The sequence below is a fragment of the Rana temporaria genome, chromosome 2, assembly GCF_905171775.1.
Source record: "Rana temporaria chromosome 2, aRanTem1.1, whole genome shotgun sequence".
In the NCBI taxonomy this organism is placed as follows: Eukaryota; Metazoa; Chordata; class Amphibia; order Anura; family Ranidae; genus Rana; species Rana temporaria.
Window position 1 is genome coordinate 112,898,585 of NC_053490.1, and position 17,822 is coordinate 112,916,406.

Sequence of the window (17,822 nt, forward strand, 5' to 3'; positions counted from 1 at the left end):
AAGCCTCAAGATCATTAGGAGTCTCTACTCTGGGGAGTCTTTTATCTCTTTTTTACTGCTGGGTTCCCCATGACTAAGCTCCAAAGGGCGAAGCGAAACATGTTGGGGCGTAGCCTGGCTGGAGTCCAGGCTGAAGTTTCCACTTACACACTCATTTTAGGGGTAGCATCATTGTGCGGCTACAGGGAGTCCTTTCTTAACTTTCAAATCAGATACATATTTGGATGAAAGCCTCAAGATCATTAGGAGTCTCTACTCTGGCGAGCTCATTTTTTACCTCTCTTTTTTGCTGCTGGGTTTCAACTGGGATCTGACATACAACATCAGAATTCAGCTGTGTACTCATCAGAATGTCTACCCTACTGCAAACTATGCAACTTTGCTTTGACAGTATCGCAGCAGTTAGGATTATCAAAAATCTGATTCATCATGTTCAAACATTGTTAAAGTGGGGTTGTTGAGTGGAGATGTCTTGTTCTTCATAAGAGGAGGTCCCTGCTAGGGCTTCCTTAGTTAGGAGGTTGATAACAAACAATACCCTCTTTATTTCAAAAGTAAATACAGCAGTTTGCATGAAATATATGCAAAACTGATTAAGGAAACCTCTATAATGGTGGCGGTCTTCATTGAACGTGAGTGGTAGAGGCATACATGTGTTGCTTGTGTGCATCATCTCGGGAACGTAAGTCCACCAATTGTGTCTGGGGGCATTGATTTTTTCCTGTTGCCCTTTCACCACACTTTCCAGTTCCACACATTTTTCTTGATAGGTAACACCAAACTCCTGCAGCTCTGCGATTTGCTGCCTGAAAGGAACCGCAGCATTTGCTATAGCACCTCCATGTTTGGGCCAGATTATTCTGTCATAGTCAGGGGATAAGAGACGCTTACACCAAACAGCAGGTTAAGTATACAAGCAGGTCACCCTGATAGATGATGCAGGCTCACCGAAGGTGCAATGTCTAAACAGACCCCTGATGTCTTACTTTAGAGACAGAGAATGGGGAAATTGATTTTCAGTTTCTTTCTTCTCAGCACCAGCTGCACAGATGATTCATCAGGAAACACTGAGGCCCCGTACACACGGTCGGACAAAACCGATGAGAATGGACCGAGGTTCAGTTTCATCGGTCCAAACCGACTGTGTGTATAGCCCATCGGTCTGTTTTCCTTCGGTCCAAAATTTTAAAACATGCTTCAAAACTGAACCGATGGACCGCTGACCGATCGGTCCAAACCAATGGTTAGTACAGAAAAGCATCGGTTCAAAACCCACGCATGCTCAGAATAAAGTCGACACATGCTTGGAAGCATTGAACTTCGTTTTATTCAGCACGTCGTGTGTTTGACGTCACCGCGTTCTGACCCGATCGGTTTTTGGAACGATGGTGTGTATGCATATCAGGCCGTCAGGCCACTTCAGCGGTGAACCGATGAAAACGGTCCGTCGGACCATTCTCATCGGTTTGGAACGACCGTGTGTACAAGGCCTCAGAGTCTCCTGTTCATTCACAAACTGAAGCATAGTGTACACAGTTTACTAGGCTTTAGTGATAAGCGAACACAATGACATTATTATTATTATACAGGATTTATATAGCGCCAACAGTTTGCACAGCGCTTTACAACATCAGGGAAGACAGTACAGTCACAATACAATTTCATACAGGAGAGAGCAGAGGGCCCTGCTCGTTAGAGCTTACAGTCTAGAAGGGAGGGTCAAGTGGAACAAAGGGTAGTAGGGGGATGATCAGATGGACAAAATTAAAATACAATTGTTAGGTGTGGGTAGGATAGGCTTCTCTGAAGAGGAGGGTTTTCAGGGATCCTCCCAACGGGGATCCTCCTTACACCCCCTCCCTCTATTCTCTATCCTGAAATTACCCCTGTTTGCCCTCAGCAGCTGCCGGTAGGAGGGAAAGGAGGGAAGCCAGCAGCACTGCAGGGGAAAAGGCACACATACTGGCCCAGACAGCAGGTGAAAGAGGGGCACACAGGCGGGCCCAGACAGCAGGGGGGTGGAATCGATTTCAGTAATAAGGCATAAGTATAGCTGTCCCTCCTGCAGGTGCCCAGACCCCCCCTTTTGAACTGATGGGGCCCTAGGCCTGGCACAGGAGGTGCCAGCTGTACTGCCTGTCTACAGGTGTGGGGGGAGGAGGAGAAGTTGGCTTTGGGGGTTCAACTGAAATCTAGGGTGGCACCGCCCACCCCAGCACTCGACTAGATCCAACCATGGTAGCAAGATGCATAGAAAGGAAAAAAATTGGCATAAATAAGGGGCCCCCACTTGATCTCCTATATCTATTCCACATCAAAGAACTCCCCCAATGCTGATGAATATCCATTTAAACAACAATAGGAAAGGGAGCTGATATCTACAAAATGCAAATCCACTTTGCACTGCAAGTGCACTGAAAGTAAACTTGGAAGTGCAGTCACTGTATATCTGAGGGGGACATGCAAGGAAAATAAAAAACAGCATTTTAGCTTGCACATGATTGGATGATAAAATCAGCAGAGCTTCCCCTCAGATCTACAGCTATCTACAGCGATTGCACTTTCAAGTGCATTTTCAAAGTGGAGTTGACTTTTGTAAATAACCCCCTCTGTGTCATACATTCTTTCACTGCAAGCCTCTACAAAAGTTCTGGGAAAAGTTCCGGGAAAAAGTACACAACACCCGTATTATACTCCTCTGAACTGTACCTTCTACAGGCTGATAAAGAAAAACAACCTTTACCAACTAAACACCTACTCAAGCACCTCATTAACGCAGCATGCAACTTGATCCCCCCAATTATGGTGGACACCTACAGTTCCTTCAATGAAAAACTTGAAGAATCAAGTGGATTACTTTTTTGAGATGAAGTCCACAGGATAACTTTTTTGAGATGGAGTCCACTGTGCGTTACATACTTGACAGACTGCAACAATGTAACCGCACATGAAGGAATTTCATAGATCAGCATCATACAAGGCAATCAAAAACTAATATGCAAAGATTTTTTTCTCATGATCTGTATACTACCCTAAGAGCCAACATTTCCCCCCCAAAAAAACCTTGTGACTTATCTACCCCTTTTTTTTTTTTTTTACTAATGCACCCTATAAAAAAAAATATATATATATTTTTTTCCTCTAGGATAAAATTAGGCATAGTAGCGCGAGCTACATTATGCCTGTATTTATTTTTTTAGCCCCGTACTCACTGTGCAATCGTATATTGAAGATTCCGGGCGTTCCTATCCAGAGGGAAGGTGATTGACGGCCGGCTCTGGCACGTCACGCTTCTCCGGAAATAGCCAAAATAGGACTTGGCTCTTCACGGCGCCTGCGCATAGTCTGTGCGCAGGCGCCGTATAGCGCCGTGAAGAGCCGAGACCTACTCCGGCTGTCTTCGGGGAGCGTGACGTGCCAGAGCCGGCCGTCAATCACCTTCCCTCTGGATAGGAACGCCCATTCCCCGCGGGGAGTCGGAATCTTCAATATACGATTACACAGTGAGTACGGGGCTAAAAAAATAAATACAGGCATACTGTAGCTCGCGCTACTATGCCTAATTTTATGCTAAAATGTTGTTATGGAGGGTGAACCACCGCTTTAAGTACCCTTTTGCAATTCTATCCTTCCCTCCACCCTCTACCCTGTCTTTCCTAGCTCAGCGGACTTAACATCAATATAGTGAGGGATACTGGACCCCGGAAAACAATGGACCAGGAAGTTCAGCGTTACTTAGATATATCCTTTCCTTCTCTTTCCCTTTTCCTACTTCGCTTCCATAACATGATTATACTCTACCAAAATTCTCTCCCCTCCCCCCCCCCTCCTTCCTCTACTCACTTGTTTCTCTTTCACCCACAGGCACTCTACGCTATTACTGCACAGACTGTTAGGACATGAACATCCTCCGTTTCTCACCCCTCACCCTTTTTTTTTTTCAGTGGGGGGCTTCAGTACCACCAGCAAAATGTTACTTGAGTATATTATTGCTCATGTCTAATTGAATGATAATTCATAGGTGTAAGTTTATTTTCCCACCTTCCAAACATTAAAGTTTGATCTGTATTATATTCCGTTTTTGCATACTCTGATGTACGACTTGCTTACATATAGTCTCCATATTATATTATTTTGTGATGTCTGGAGATGTGTTTTATATTATTGTTAAAAAACAAAAAAGGAGAAGAAGCGAAAAAGAAGAAAAGAAAAAGACGATATAGGAGAAAGAAGAAAGATGAAACGGAGAAAAACATATTAAGTACTTCACAGGAGAAACGTTCCTAGAATTCTACATAAAGTGGAACATCCTGTTGGGCTGAGAGAATTTTGAAAATGCTTGAAAATGAAAGACAGTTTAGTGTAGATTTTATGAAGCATAAAGTTCCAAGAGAAGGTATGAAGTTTGTAATATGTGCCAGCAAATTTTTAATGAAAGAAGACCTAATGTCTGATAAATGGTGTCTAGGAAAAGCGTTCACCCCCTAATGCCTTATACTTACACACGATCGGAATTTCCATTGGGATAAACTCCGACGGATTTTTCTGACGGAATTCCATTCAAGCTGTCTTGCATACACACAGTCACACCAAATTCTGACATTTCCAAAATGCGGTGACGTACAACACTACGACACGACGAGCCGAGAAAAATGAAGTTCGATGCTTCCAAGAATGCGTCGACTTGATTCTGAGCATGCATGTTTTTTTTCTCTGTCGGAGTTCCATACAGATGAACGGAATTTCCAATAGAATTTTTTTTCCTCTAAAAAAAAGAGAACATGCTCTCTTTCTAAGTCCGTGGGAATTTCCATTGGAAAAACTACGATGAGGCACACACAAATTCCGTCTGACTTTTTCCATCAGAAATTCTGATCGTGTGTACAAGACAAGTGTATAAGATGATCACACTCCCTCAAGAGTGTCAGCAAATTAAAACAGCGCTAACCATATATATGTGCATATTCTACTAAACATAAACAATAACACAAACCATATATAATAGTGTCAAAACCATATATAATACAGTGAAAGATAATCACTGAACTGTGACTGTATTCATAAAAACACCCGTGATAATAAAGAGACGTGAATTAGAAGCACTGAGAGTGCAAAAGGAAGTCTATAAAAATTCAAAAGTGGGTCAAAAAAAAAGGAAAAAAAGTTCATGTGATTAAGGATCCTGCGATCTTCAAAGGTTTCAAAAACTTTCACCACACCCGACAGTGATCTGTGATTCCTTCCCCATCAAAAGGACACTCACCAGACCAATATGCCTCACACTCTCGTGTTTTGGCAAATAGGCTATCAAATAAAGATGTTTCCAGATGTAACCTCCAAAAAGCTCCACATAGATTGTAGGAAGAAACAGAGAAGTGCAAATAGTGTGATACCGCAAAACAGGTTTAATAGCACACCAAAATAAAACTTCAAAAGTTGCACTCACAAACAAAACTTGTAAACCAGCAATGTGTCACATCAAATAACTCCTTCAAAAGCTCAACTGGTGAGAAGCGGTCACGGCGGAACCCCGATCAGCAAGAAAAAAGGAATCCTCCTACTCACGGTGCCGTATAAAGCTGTCAGATAGAGCCGCAAATCCAAATTTTGTTTAAACTTCAAAAACACTCAGCATCCAAACATGTCACGTTCACTTGCAGAGATAGACTGTGTGGCAACGCCCCGACATGTTTCGTTATTACAACTTATTCATGGGATTGTGTACAAGACAGTAGATGTTTTATTGTCGTAGAGCAGTGGTTGTCAGCCTTAGGCCTTGTACACACGAGCAGACATGTCCGACGAAAACGGTCCGCGGACCGTTTTCATCGGACATGTCTACTGGGAGCTTTTGGTCTGATGTGTGTACACACCATCAGACCAAAATCTCCGCGGACAGAGAACGCGGTGACGTATAAGACACCGACGTCAATGCTTCCACGCATGCGTCGAATCAATTCTTTTTTCAGTTTTTTTTTTAGCCTAATGCATTCTATGCATTAAGGTAAAATACCTTCTGGGTGTAGCTCTCCCCACAGCTGCCCCCTTATACTTACCATAGCCGCATCTTGATCCAGCAATGTGGATGAGAGCAGCCGCTCTCTCGAGTCTCTCTCTCCTTATTGGCTCACACAGCAGGATGCGCCATTGGCTCCTGCTGCCAATCACAGCCAGTGAGCCAATGAGGAGAGAGCAGGGGGGAATGCTCGAGCCATGCTCTGTGTGTGAATAGACTCGGCTCGGGAAGGAGCTTGCTTAAGTGCCCCCATAGTAAAAGGCTTACTATTGGGGGCACTCGGTGGGGGGAAGGGCCAGAACCATCAGCAGGGGCCCCGAAAAGAAGAGGATTAGGGCTGCTCTGTGCAAAACCATTGCATAGAGCCGGTACGTTTGTTATTTTAATAATTTTTTTCCGTTATTTCCTTTAGTATCACTTTAACCACTTGGCCACTGGGCACTTAAACCCCCTTCCTAACCTGACCAATTTTCAGCTTTCGGTGCTCTCACATTTTGAATGAAAATTACTCAGTCATGCAACACTGTACCCATATTAAATTTTTGTTCTTTTTTTCACACAAATAGGGCTTTCTTTTGGTGGCATTTAATCTCCGCTGGGTTTTTAATTTTTTGCGCTATCAATCAAAAAATACAGAAAATTCTGTAAAAAAAAAAAAAAAAAAATTCTTTGTTTCTTTTAAAATTTAGCAAATTTGTATTTTTTTTGGCCATGTTGGCCAAAATTTATATTGCTACATATCTTTGGTAAAAATAATCCAAATTGGTGTATACTATTTGGTCAGTGAGAAAGTTATGGTGCCAATCTCTCAAAATTGATCACACCTGAAGTACTGATGGCCCATCTCATTTCTTGAGACCCTAACATGCCAGGAAAGTACAAATACCCCCCCCCCCAAATGACCCATTTTTGGCATTCCAGTAAGAGGCATTGTGATGTTTTTGAAGTTGTCATTTTTTTCCCACAATTCTTTGCAAAATCACGTTTTTGTTTTTTTTCCACAAAATTGTCATATTATCAGGTTATTTCTCACACACATCATATGCATACCATAAATTACACCCCAAAATATATTCTGCTACTCCTCCCGAGTATGGCGATACCACATGTGTGAGACTTTTACACAGCGTGGCCACATACAGAGGCCCAGCATGCAGAGAGCACTAGCAGGCGTTCTAGGGGCATACATTTAAAGTCTAATTACACTTTGAGGCACGGATGCAAACTGATGTGGCATGGATGAGATGTGGATGGCTGGTTATGGATGGGATGGCTGAGTATGGCTGGGTGTGTATGGCTGAGTGTTTGTTGTTGTGATCGTTCCATCATTTGTCAGAGCTATTACGTGGTAAACGGCCGGTATCAGCAGCCATTTACCAAGATTCGCCAGCTCTTATGCAGGCATCTCAATTCCACCTTGTATATTTTCACTGCACACTGAAATATTTTGTTTCGGAATTTCGTTTTCGCCCGAAAAATGTATTTATTTAGTTACTCCCGAAATGTGTTTTTATTTATTTTTGTATCGTTAAAAAATGCATTCGTCCAAAAATCCGATTTAACCACTTCAATACAGGGCTTTAATACCCACCTCCATACCGGGCCTATTCTGGCACTTCTCTCCTACATGTAGAAATCATCATTCTTTCGCTAGAAAATTACTCAGAACCCCCAAGCATTATATATGTTTTTTCTGCAGAAACCCTAGGGAATAAAATGGCGGTCATTGCAACTTTTTATCTTGCACGGTATTTTTCATGTTTCATGAATTTAAAAATAACAAAACAGTAAAGTTAGCCGAATTTTTTTGTAAAATATGAAAGATGATGTTACGCCGAGTAAATTGATACCTAACATGTCATGCTTTAAAATTGTGCACACTCATGAAATGGCGCCAAACTTTGTTACTTAAAAATCTCCATAGGCAACGCTTTAAAAATTTTACAGGTTACCAGTTTAGAGTTACAGAGGAGGTCTAGTGCTAGAATAAGTACACACGCTCTAATGCACGCGGGACTTCTGAGCTTTTAACATTTTTTTTTTTCGATCACTTTTATTACTATTACAAGGAATGTAAACATCCCTTGTAATAGGAATAGTGTGCGACAGGTCCTCTTTAAGGAGAGATGCGGGGTCAATAAGACCCCACATCTCTCCTCCAGGCTGGAAAGAATGAGATCGTGAAAAAAAAAATCACAGATCTCATTCTTACTAGCCGCAATTGCGGTTTGTTTACTTACGGGTACCCGGGCGTGACGTCATCACATCGTCATCAGGATTGCCGCCAGAACAAAATGATATCTGAATGATGCCTCTAGGTCACTGCGCAAAATACAGGACGTCATATGACGTCCACCCGGGATAAGAGATCGCCTTTTTGGACGTCATATGACGGTGTGCGGTGTTGAAGTGGTTAATTAAGGTTGAATCTGTCATTGAAGGCTTACGGTGTCTGTCGAATGTTCTAAGTAGATTCGATGGAGCAAAAAAACTGTACGACGCCGCAATTGTACATTTCCGGTCAAATGTTCCGCCTACAAGCTATAGAAGAATTCTAATGTTGTATGACACTAGTAATAATTATATTTATAAATTATTATTACTAGTCAACCAACATTCAAATTCTTCTATAGCCTATGGGCCGAGCATTTGACCGGAAATGTACGATTGCGGCGTTGTACAGTTTAGCTGCTTGTCGAATCTTCTTAGGCCCCGTACACACAGTCTGACAAAACCAATGAGAATGGTCCGACGGACCGTTTTCATCGGTTCACCTCTGAAGTGGCCGTACGGCCTGATGTGTGTACACACCATCAGTTCAAAATCCGATCGGGTCAGAACGCGGTGACGTAAAACACACAATGTGCTGAATAAAACGAAGTTCAATGCTTCCAAGCATGCGTCGACTTGATTCTGAGCGTGCGCGGGTTTTGAACCAATGCTTTTCTGTACAAACCATCGGTTTGGTTAGATGGGGCAGCGGTCAATCGGTTCGGTTTTGAAGCATGTTTAGAAATTTTGGACCGAAGGAAACCAGACCGATAGCCTATACAGTGCGGTCGGTTTGGTCCGATGAAAATGAACTTCGGTTCATTCTCATCAGACCAAACGGACCGTGTGTATGGGACCTTAGAAGTTTCGACAGACACCATAAGCCTTCAATGACAGATTTGACGTTTGTATGTTTTTCGCTGCTTTGTCGAATCTTCATCGTTCATGTCCAATGGTCTACCCCAACACTGTCTCTATAGTGTCGAATCTTTTCTCTCTATGTCGAATCTTTCCTCTCTATGTAGAATAATCTTGAACTAATACAGGTAGATTCACAAAGAGTTAGGCCGGCTTATCAGTAGATAAGCCGACCTAACTCTGAATCTATGCCGGCGTTTGTTTAAACGTATGCTCAAACAGAGATACGCTTAAACAAAGCTAAGATAGGCCAGCTTGCGCCGTTCTATCTTAGCTTGCAATGTTTCTGATGGCCGCTAGATGGCGCTTCCATTGCGGCCGGCGTAGATTATGTAAATGAGGGGATATGCCGATTCACGAACGTACGCCAGGCCTACGCCGTCGAATTACGTTGTTTCCGTAAGGGATAGGCCGCCTAAAGTTAGAGTTAGTGGCCTAGCCAATGTTAAGTATGGCTGCCGTTCCCGCAAAATTTGAAATGTTAACGTCGTTTGCGTAAGTCGTCCGCGAATTGAGATTTACGTCGTTTACGTCCACGTCGAAATCAATAGGCCCGTACGGCGTACTTAGCCGCAATGCGCACTGGGAAATGTAGTCGCCCGGCGCATGCGCAGTGTCAAAAAACGTCAAAAAACGTGAGGTCAAGCCTCATTTCCATACAACACGCCCCCCTCCAAGTCATTTGAATTAGGCGCCCTTACGCCCGCTCGTTTGAGGCTACGCCACCGTAGATTAGCAGGTACGTGGTTTGAAAATCACTACTAGCCTAACTAATTTACGGCGGTGTAGCCTAAACAGGCTAGGCTAGGCCGTCCTAAAGATAAGCCTTTCTACGTGAATCTACCTAATAGTGTTAAAGCAGAGTTCCACCCAAAAGTGGAACTTCCGCTTAATCCACTCCTTGCCCCCTTACATGCCACATTTGGCATGTCATTTTTTGGGGGGGAGAGTGGGGGCTTCAGGAGGAGTGGGACTTCCTGTCCCACTTCCTCCTTCCGCTGAGGGGCTGCAAAGGCGAATAGTCATATCGCCCTTTGGCAGCCCCTCCCTGTAGGCGATCGCCTGGGACACGCGACAGGTCCCAGGCGATCGCCTGTCCAATCGGATGGCGCAGCGCCACTCGCACATGCGCAGTGGGTGCCCGGCCGTGAAGCCGAAAGCTGTCACGGCCGGGTGCCCACACTTAGAATGAAGACGCCGGCCGGAGAGGGGGGGAGAGGAGCGTAGCCCGGCCGGCGCATCGCGGGAATGTGGAGCAGGTGAGTGTATGTTTATTAAACGCCAGCAGCTACACTTTTTGTAGCTGCTGACTTTTAATAAACATTAAAAATGACTGGAACACCCCTTTAAGGTGAGGCACATTCGACCGCAGATTCAAAAGACACAGATTGTTATTGTCAGCGTCATGTCGAATCTCCTATCAATATCGAACTGATGTAGCAATGAAAACAAAAAAAAAAATTTTTTATGTCGGATCCTTTGGATTTCAGATTCTGCACGTTCCTTTTCGATTTTTAAAACCATAACGAAAATACCCAAAGTTCGGACGAAAATACATTTGGACGAAAACTAATATACATGTCTACTGACAAGTCTGCATACCCCACTAACCTCTACCTTGGATAAATGCTTTCCTTTTATGAACACCGTGCCTACTGAACTTCTTTTTCCTCACAGCAAATCAGCAGTCTCTTAGGAAGCTATGTTAAATGGGCTGTACTGCAAATCTACAAAATTCAAAAAGCACTAAAAATGCATAGGTGTGAATCCAGCCTTAAACAGCCTACACATACTACCTGCAACCCATCCCACCATGGACACAAGCACCATGCTGAAAAGCAATTCTGTTTGAAAGGAAGAGGTGGCACAGAAGAAGGGGGTTAGTAGTCCGGCACCAGGCCGCGTTCCTATGGTTGAGAACCACTGTAGCAGAACATTGAGTGACAGCAAATTTATTGTTAGAAGGAGTACTGTAATCTTTTCAAGAGGTTATAAATACCTGCAAGTGTTCTAATTTTCATGGTACAATGAATCAGAGTTGATGTTTTTTACACTGATCAAGTGAAAGCTGATCCCTGCAAAAGTGATTTAATTTAAAAAAAAAAAAAAGCATTACGGAAAAAACAGAAAAGAAAGAAAAAACACAAAAAAGGAACAAAACAACAAACGACATAAGTATAAACTCCCTTTAAAATGACCCACCCAAATCATCAGTGGTGCAGCAAATTCTTTTCCAAATTCACATAGTTAAGTAGAGATAAACTGTGTGCAGTCATTAGCCAAGGGATTTCAAATAATTGTAGTATAAATACACTATATCTGGAAGGTCCAACATTTGGGGGGTCAGCATTTTACATCCTACACCACAAAGACAAAATAACACTTTAAGCAACTACATGAAAAGATGACTGAAAAAGTCAGGAGGTGAATAGAATAAAAAATATAAGAAAGTCATGGAATACCGCTTAACATTCACTCTTTAGACCAACATAAGACCCCAGAGCCTCTGACTTTCTCCAGAATAGGCTTCATTATGCACCACACCTGAACTGCATATCTTCATAGATTTCGTGACATTTTTATGGTAGCTTTATCAAAGTCAAGGATACCTTTCCTCTAATCTGTTAAATGATATAAATGGATCCAAAAGATCATCTTGCTCGGTCACGTTGTGTAGGAGTTATGGAGAATGTCAATTTTAGTCATTGGATAATCTCCCTAGAAGCATGGACCCCAAGAACAGTATGGCCCCGTACACACGACCGAGTTTCTCGGCAGAATTCAGCCAGAAACTCGATCGGAGTCGTATTCTGCCGAGAAACCCGGTGTGTACACTTTTGGCCGAGGAAACCGACGAGTATCTCGTCGGGCCAAATAGAGAACATGTTCTCTATTTCCTCGTTAGTCAATGAGGAAACTTGGCTCGCCGAGATCCTCGGCGGCTTCACAAGGAACTCGACGAGCAAAACGATGTGTTTTGCTCGTCGAGTTTCTCAGACGTGTGTACGGGGCCTAAGTGTGGTTACAAAGGGAGGGTTGTTGTGTGTGATATTTTCATAAGAGGACAATTATCTATAAATATTGCTTCCTGGAGATAGTTTTTAAGTCCTTCGTGGGTAAAGAGAACCATGTGACCTTCACGTTATTTTACCTGTTAATGTTTGCCTAAATGTTGAACTGAAACTGCATGATCTGGCTGGTGAACATCGCTCTTAGCAATAATTATTATATAAACATGCACTTTTCAACCTTGCATATTTGTGCCCATGGAAAAGGAAATGAGGTGCTTTACAAGCACGAGCTGCCTCGGGGGACGACAGTAGCTATTGGCTGAGAAAATCCATTCTGGCTGATTGATTCACCAAGTATACTAAAGGTCCCCATAGACAGATCGAATTTCGAGCAATTCCACTATTTGCTTGATAACATTTAGACTTTTTGTATTCTCTTTTAGGGTCCAAATTAGGATTTGGAGGAATGAAATGATACCAAGTTACTTAAACACAGGGGGCCAGATTCTTGTAGTTTCTGCGGCGGCGTCACGTAAGCTATTTACACTACGCCGCCCCAACTTACAGGAGCAAGTGCTGTATTCCCCAAACACTTGCTCCGTAGTTTGGGGCGGCGTAGTGTAATTGGCCCGGCGTATCCCCGCGTAATTCCAAGGGGGCGGCTTGTATTTAAATTATGCGCGCCCCCGTGCCGTTCGGACTGCGCATGCGCTGGGTTTAAAATAGCCCAGTGCGCATGCTCCAGTTCTCGACGGAAAACGTCAATGACGCCGACGTGTGCGTCATTGACGTAAAGTCGTATTCAAGAACGACTTAGTAAAACGACGTACCCGACGGGAAAAGACGACGCGGACCCGACGCCATACTTAACATGGCATACGTGGGACTGGCGTAAGGTTACCCCTCATATAGCAGGGATAACCTTACGCTTACGCAAACGACGTAAGCGACGGTTACGCAACGCGATTTCATTCGGGAATCGGCGTATCAGGCTCATTTGCATAAGCAAATGAGACCTGAACGTAAACGCCATCTACATTTAGGATCCGACAGTGTAAGTGACTTACACTAGTCGGATCCTAGCCTAAATCTGGCGTATCTTGTTTTGTGAATAAAAAACAATGATACGCCGGCGGGAAATTCGATTTACGCCGGTGTATCAGTAGATACACCGGCGTAACTTGTTTGAGAATATGGCCCAGGAACAATATACATGGTCAGCACCAGCATTGGGCTGCTTAGGCAGCCACCTTAGGGTGCCAGGATGGGGGGTTGAAAAAAACCAAATTTTTTGGAAAACTTGTCTTCCTTTTCATAATGCTGTGCCCTCTCTCCTAACCAGTCACTGCATGGGAGTTTTAGATGCCTCATCTGCCAGCTGCCTGTAGCCAGTGAGGGGAAGTGGGGAATGCATAAACCCTCCCCCTCATTACAGACTGCTGTTTAGTGCAGCTAAGTTCACTTTTGCCTGTGTAGACAAAAATCCTTGAACCGACCCTGAAATTATACAAAATGGATAATAGCTGGAAACCTAAACCTAGTAAAATGCATTGTAAGCCAAGGCCGTAAATCAAAGTTTGCTGTACGGGCTAATTAAATGGTACGTAAGCCCTAACAATAAACTTCTCTTATTTGCTTCCTTTTATTTTGTTAAATATACATTTGAAAGCATTTTGTTATATATGTTTTATGTGTGAGTGAGTGAGTGTGTAACTTGTATAGCGCTAACAAATGCAAACTAAATCACATTTGTTAGTATGCAAATTTTGCATACTAGTGCAGTGGTCTCCAAACTGCGGCCCTTGGGCCGGATGGGGCCCTTTGCTTGCCTTTATCCGGCCCTTGGGGCACTATCCCTCCACTGATACGAGACACTATTCTGCTACAGTATCTGACACTAATAATGGAGCACCATTTCTCCCACTGACACAACTAATAGAGTACTATTCCTCCCTATGATACCAGCAATGGGGCACTATTCCTTCCCCCATTCCAGATGTTTACTAACAATGATGCCAGGAAAATGTATACTCCTGCTTGCCAAAGTCCGGCCCTCCAAGAGTCTGATGGACAATAAACCGGCCCTTTGTTTAGAATGTTTGGAGACCCCTGTACTAGTGTTTTGCAATTTGTTAGTACCCAATTCTTTTTTTATCTTGTCAGAAATGTAGGGCTGTCCGGTGTCCTTCTCACATATCCTGTGTTATTTCTATTTAGCAACCCTTTTTTCTATTTTAGGACTACAAGACTAAGTTAATTAGCGCCTAGGCTTTGGAAAGGGATCAATGGGAGTAGCTGAGTTGAACTAGGCAAGGCTGACGCCATTCATCTTTAAAAAAAAAAGGAAAAAATTGAAATAGGATATTAACCCCTTCCCGCCCAACCTATAACAAAACGACGGCTGGGCGGGCCTCTCATCAATTTGGGTGGATATCAAATGACATTCTCCTTGATCACACCCACGCACGGCAGGTCACATGACAGTATTAACCATTTGCCTCCCAAGCCAATTCTGACACTTCTCTCCTACATGTAAAAATCATAATTTGTTTTCTAGAAAATTACTCAGAACCCCCAAACATTATAATTATATATATATATATATATATATATATATTAACTGAAATCCTAGGGAATAAAATGGCGGTTGCATTTTTTATGTCACATGGTATTAGCACAGCAATTCTTCAGATGCACTAGAATTAGTGCTCTTGCTCTGACGATCATGGCGATACCATACATGTGTGGTTTAAATGCTGTTTACATATGGGGGCGCGACCTATGTATCAGTTCGCTTCTGCGTGCGAGCACAAGGGAATGGGGCGCGTTAAAGATTTTTATTTTATATTTTATTTATTTATTTAAATTTTTACACTTTCCCTTAATTTTTTTTTTTTTTTTATTATTATCACTTTTATTCCTATTACAATTTAAACATTCCTTGTAATAGGATTAGGGCATGACAGGTCCTCTTTATGGAGAGATCTGGGGTAGATAAGTCCCCAAACTCTCCTCTATGCTGGAAAGCCTGAGATAAAAAAAAAAATCGATCTTTGGCTTTCATCTGCTGGCGCCAGAAGAGATATTGTGGCGACACTTCCAGCCTCCAAAGGTCATAGAGCTGGCCGGGGACCAGATCTATAGTACACCGGCGCTACCCGCGGATTCATGCTCTTGCTCCCCATTTGCACAGGCGAGCCGGGAGAAGCACCGAAAGGGCTGGCGGGGCTGACGACATCCCCTCACACCGCCTGTAAAAGCAGCTTAACAGCCGCTATAATTGCTTTTACATTGCATGCAGGGAATCACCTGCTGAAAAAATGATATCTGGATGGTATCATTCAGATATCACCACTTCAAGTCTCTGATGTCATATGATGTCAACTTGAGGGAAGTGGTTAAACAATGGGTGGCTTCCTTTCATGATAACTTGTGTGCAATTGTGTTGTTAGCTGTGATTGGTGATAGTAATCACATGTTACAGACAGGGTCAACCACAGCCTGTCTGTACCATGTGATTAGCTCTGGCCAATCACAGCCAATTAAAACAAAACAAACTGAATGAATCAGTTTCATTCAATAAAATGCTTGCTTATAGCAATGTAATGCACTGCTATAAGCAATCATAAAAAAAAACAAAAAAACATGATCACTTCCCCAGAGTAGTACAATGTTACTATGGTAACATTATATTGCTCTGGTCACAGTGTGTTAAAAAAAAAGCATTAAAAAAATTTAAAAAATAAATAAATAAATTCGTTATTTGCCAAATTTTATATCAGAAACAAAGAAACACAGTATTTTTCATTTATTTAGCAAGTAAAACCCCAGTGGTGATTAAATACCACCAAAATAAAGCTATAATTTTGTGCACAAAATGATACAAATTAAATTTGGGTACAGTGTTGCATGACCCCACAATTGTCATTCAAAGTGTTTTGCATTCATAATTATATCAAAATCCTGTTTAATGATGCCATGGCAGGCAGTGGCTTCCACCAAGCTGTCAGCTCCATCCTTTTGTTTCTCTATATTTGAATTTTTTAACATATTAACCACTTCCATACAGGGCACGTATACACCTTCCCGCCCAAGCCAATTTTCAGCTTTCAGCACTGTCGCACTTTGAATGGCAATTGCGCGGTCATGATACACTGTACCCAAACAAAGCGTACCCAAGCGATTTTTCTTTTTTTGTGCAACAACTAAAAAAAGACTGAAAATTTTGAAAAAAAATACGTTTTTATTTTTTTCTGTTAATTTTTTTGTAAATAAGTAAGGTTTCTCTTTCAATTACGGGCACTGATATGGCGGCACTGATGGGCACCGATGAGATGGCACTGATGGACATCGATGAGGTAGTACTGACGGGCACAGATGAGGTGGCACTGATTGGCGGCGCTTGTATGCGGCACTGATGGGCACACATAGGCGGCACTGATGGGCACACATAGGCGGCACTGATGGGCACACATAGGCGGCACTGATGGGCACACATAGGCGGCACTGATGGGCACACATAGGCGGCACAGATGGGCACTCATGGGCGGCACTGATGGCTACTTATGGGTGGCACAGATGGGCACTGATAGGTGGGCACTGGGCATGGATGGGCACTGTGGGGTGGCACTGATGGACACTGTAGGGTGGCACTGATGGACACTGTAAGGTGGCACTGATGGACAATGTGGGGTGGCACTGATGGACACTGGGGCGGCACTGATTAACCTATGTTGCCAGTCAGTGCCCATTTGTGGGCACTGATTGGCATCTTTTTTTTTTTTAATGCTTTTTTTTTTTTTTTTTACAGCCTTTTTTTTTTTTTTTTGCCTTTTTTTTTTTTTATCTGCCCTTCCCTGGTGGTCCATGTGGCGATCCGAGGGGGGGCTGCGCTGATAAACAATCAGCGCGAACCCCCCCTGTCAGGAGAGCCGCCGATCGGCTCTCCTCTACTCGCGTCTGTCAGATGCAAGTGAGGAAGAGCCGTCAACGGCTCTTCCTGTTTACATCGTGATCAGCCGTGATTCGACACGGCTGATCACGTGGTAAAGAGTCTCCGTGAGAGACTCTTTACCGAGATCGGTGTTGCGGGGTGTCAGACTGACACCCCGCAACAACGATCGCCGCGATGCGCGCCCCCGGGGGTGCGCAGCGGCTCAGAATCCTGAGGACGTCATATGACGTTGGGTCAGGATTCTACAACCACTTTGCCGCCGTCAATCTGTCATTGGCGGGCGGCAAGTGGTTAATAAATGTTTTGGAATACAGGAAAAAAAAAAAGCTGAAAATTGGCCCGGGCAGGAAGTGTGTAAAAGTGCCCAGTATTGGAGTGATTATACGCTGAGTGAATTTCTAACACAATAGATATTTTTCTGTATTTGCAGAAAGGGATAAAACATACCGTAGGGAAATGTGGATGTACAGCTTGTGTTTTATTTTATTTTGCTCTGAAACAGGCTTTTGACATTGGATTTGGCAAGCCCTTTGCTTGTCTTTATCTGACCCTTGGGGCACTATTCTTTCCACTGATATGAAACACTATTGCTCTCACAGACAACAACAGTGGGGCATAATTCCACTGAAACCAACAATGGGGCACTATTCCT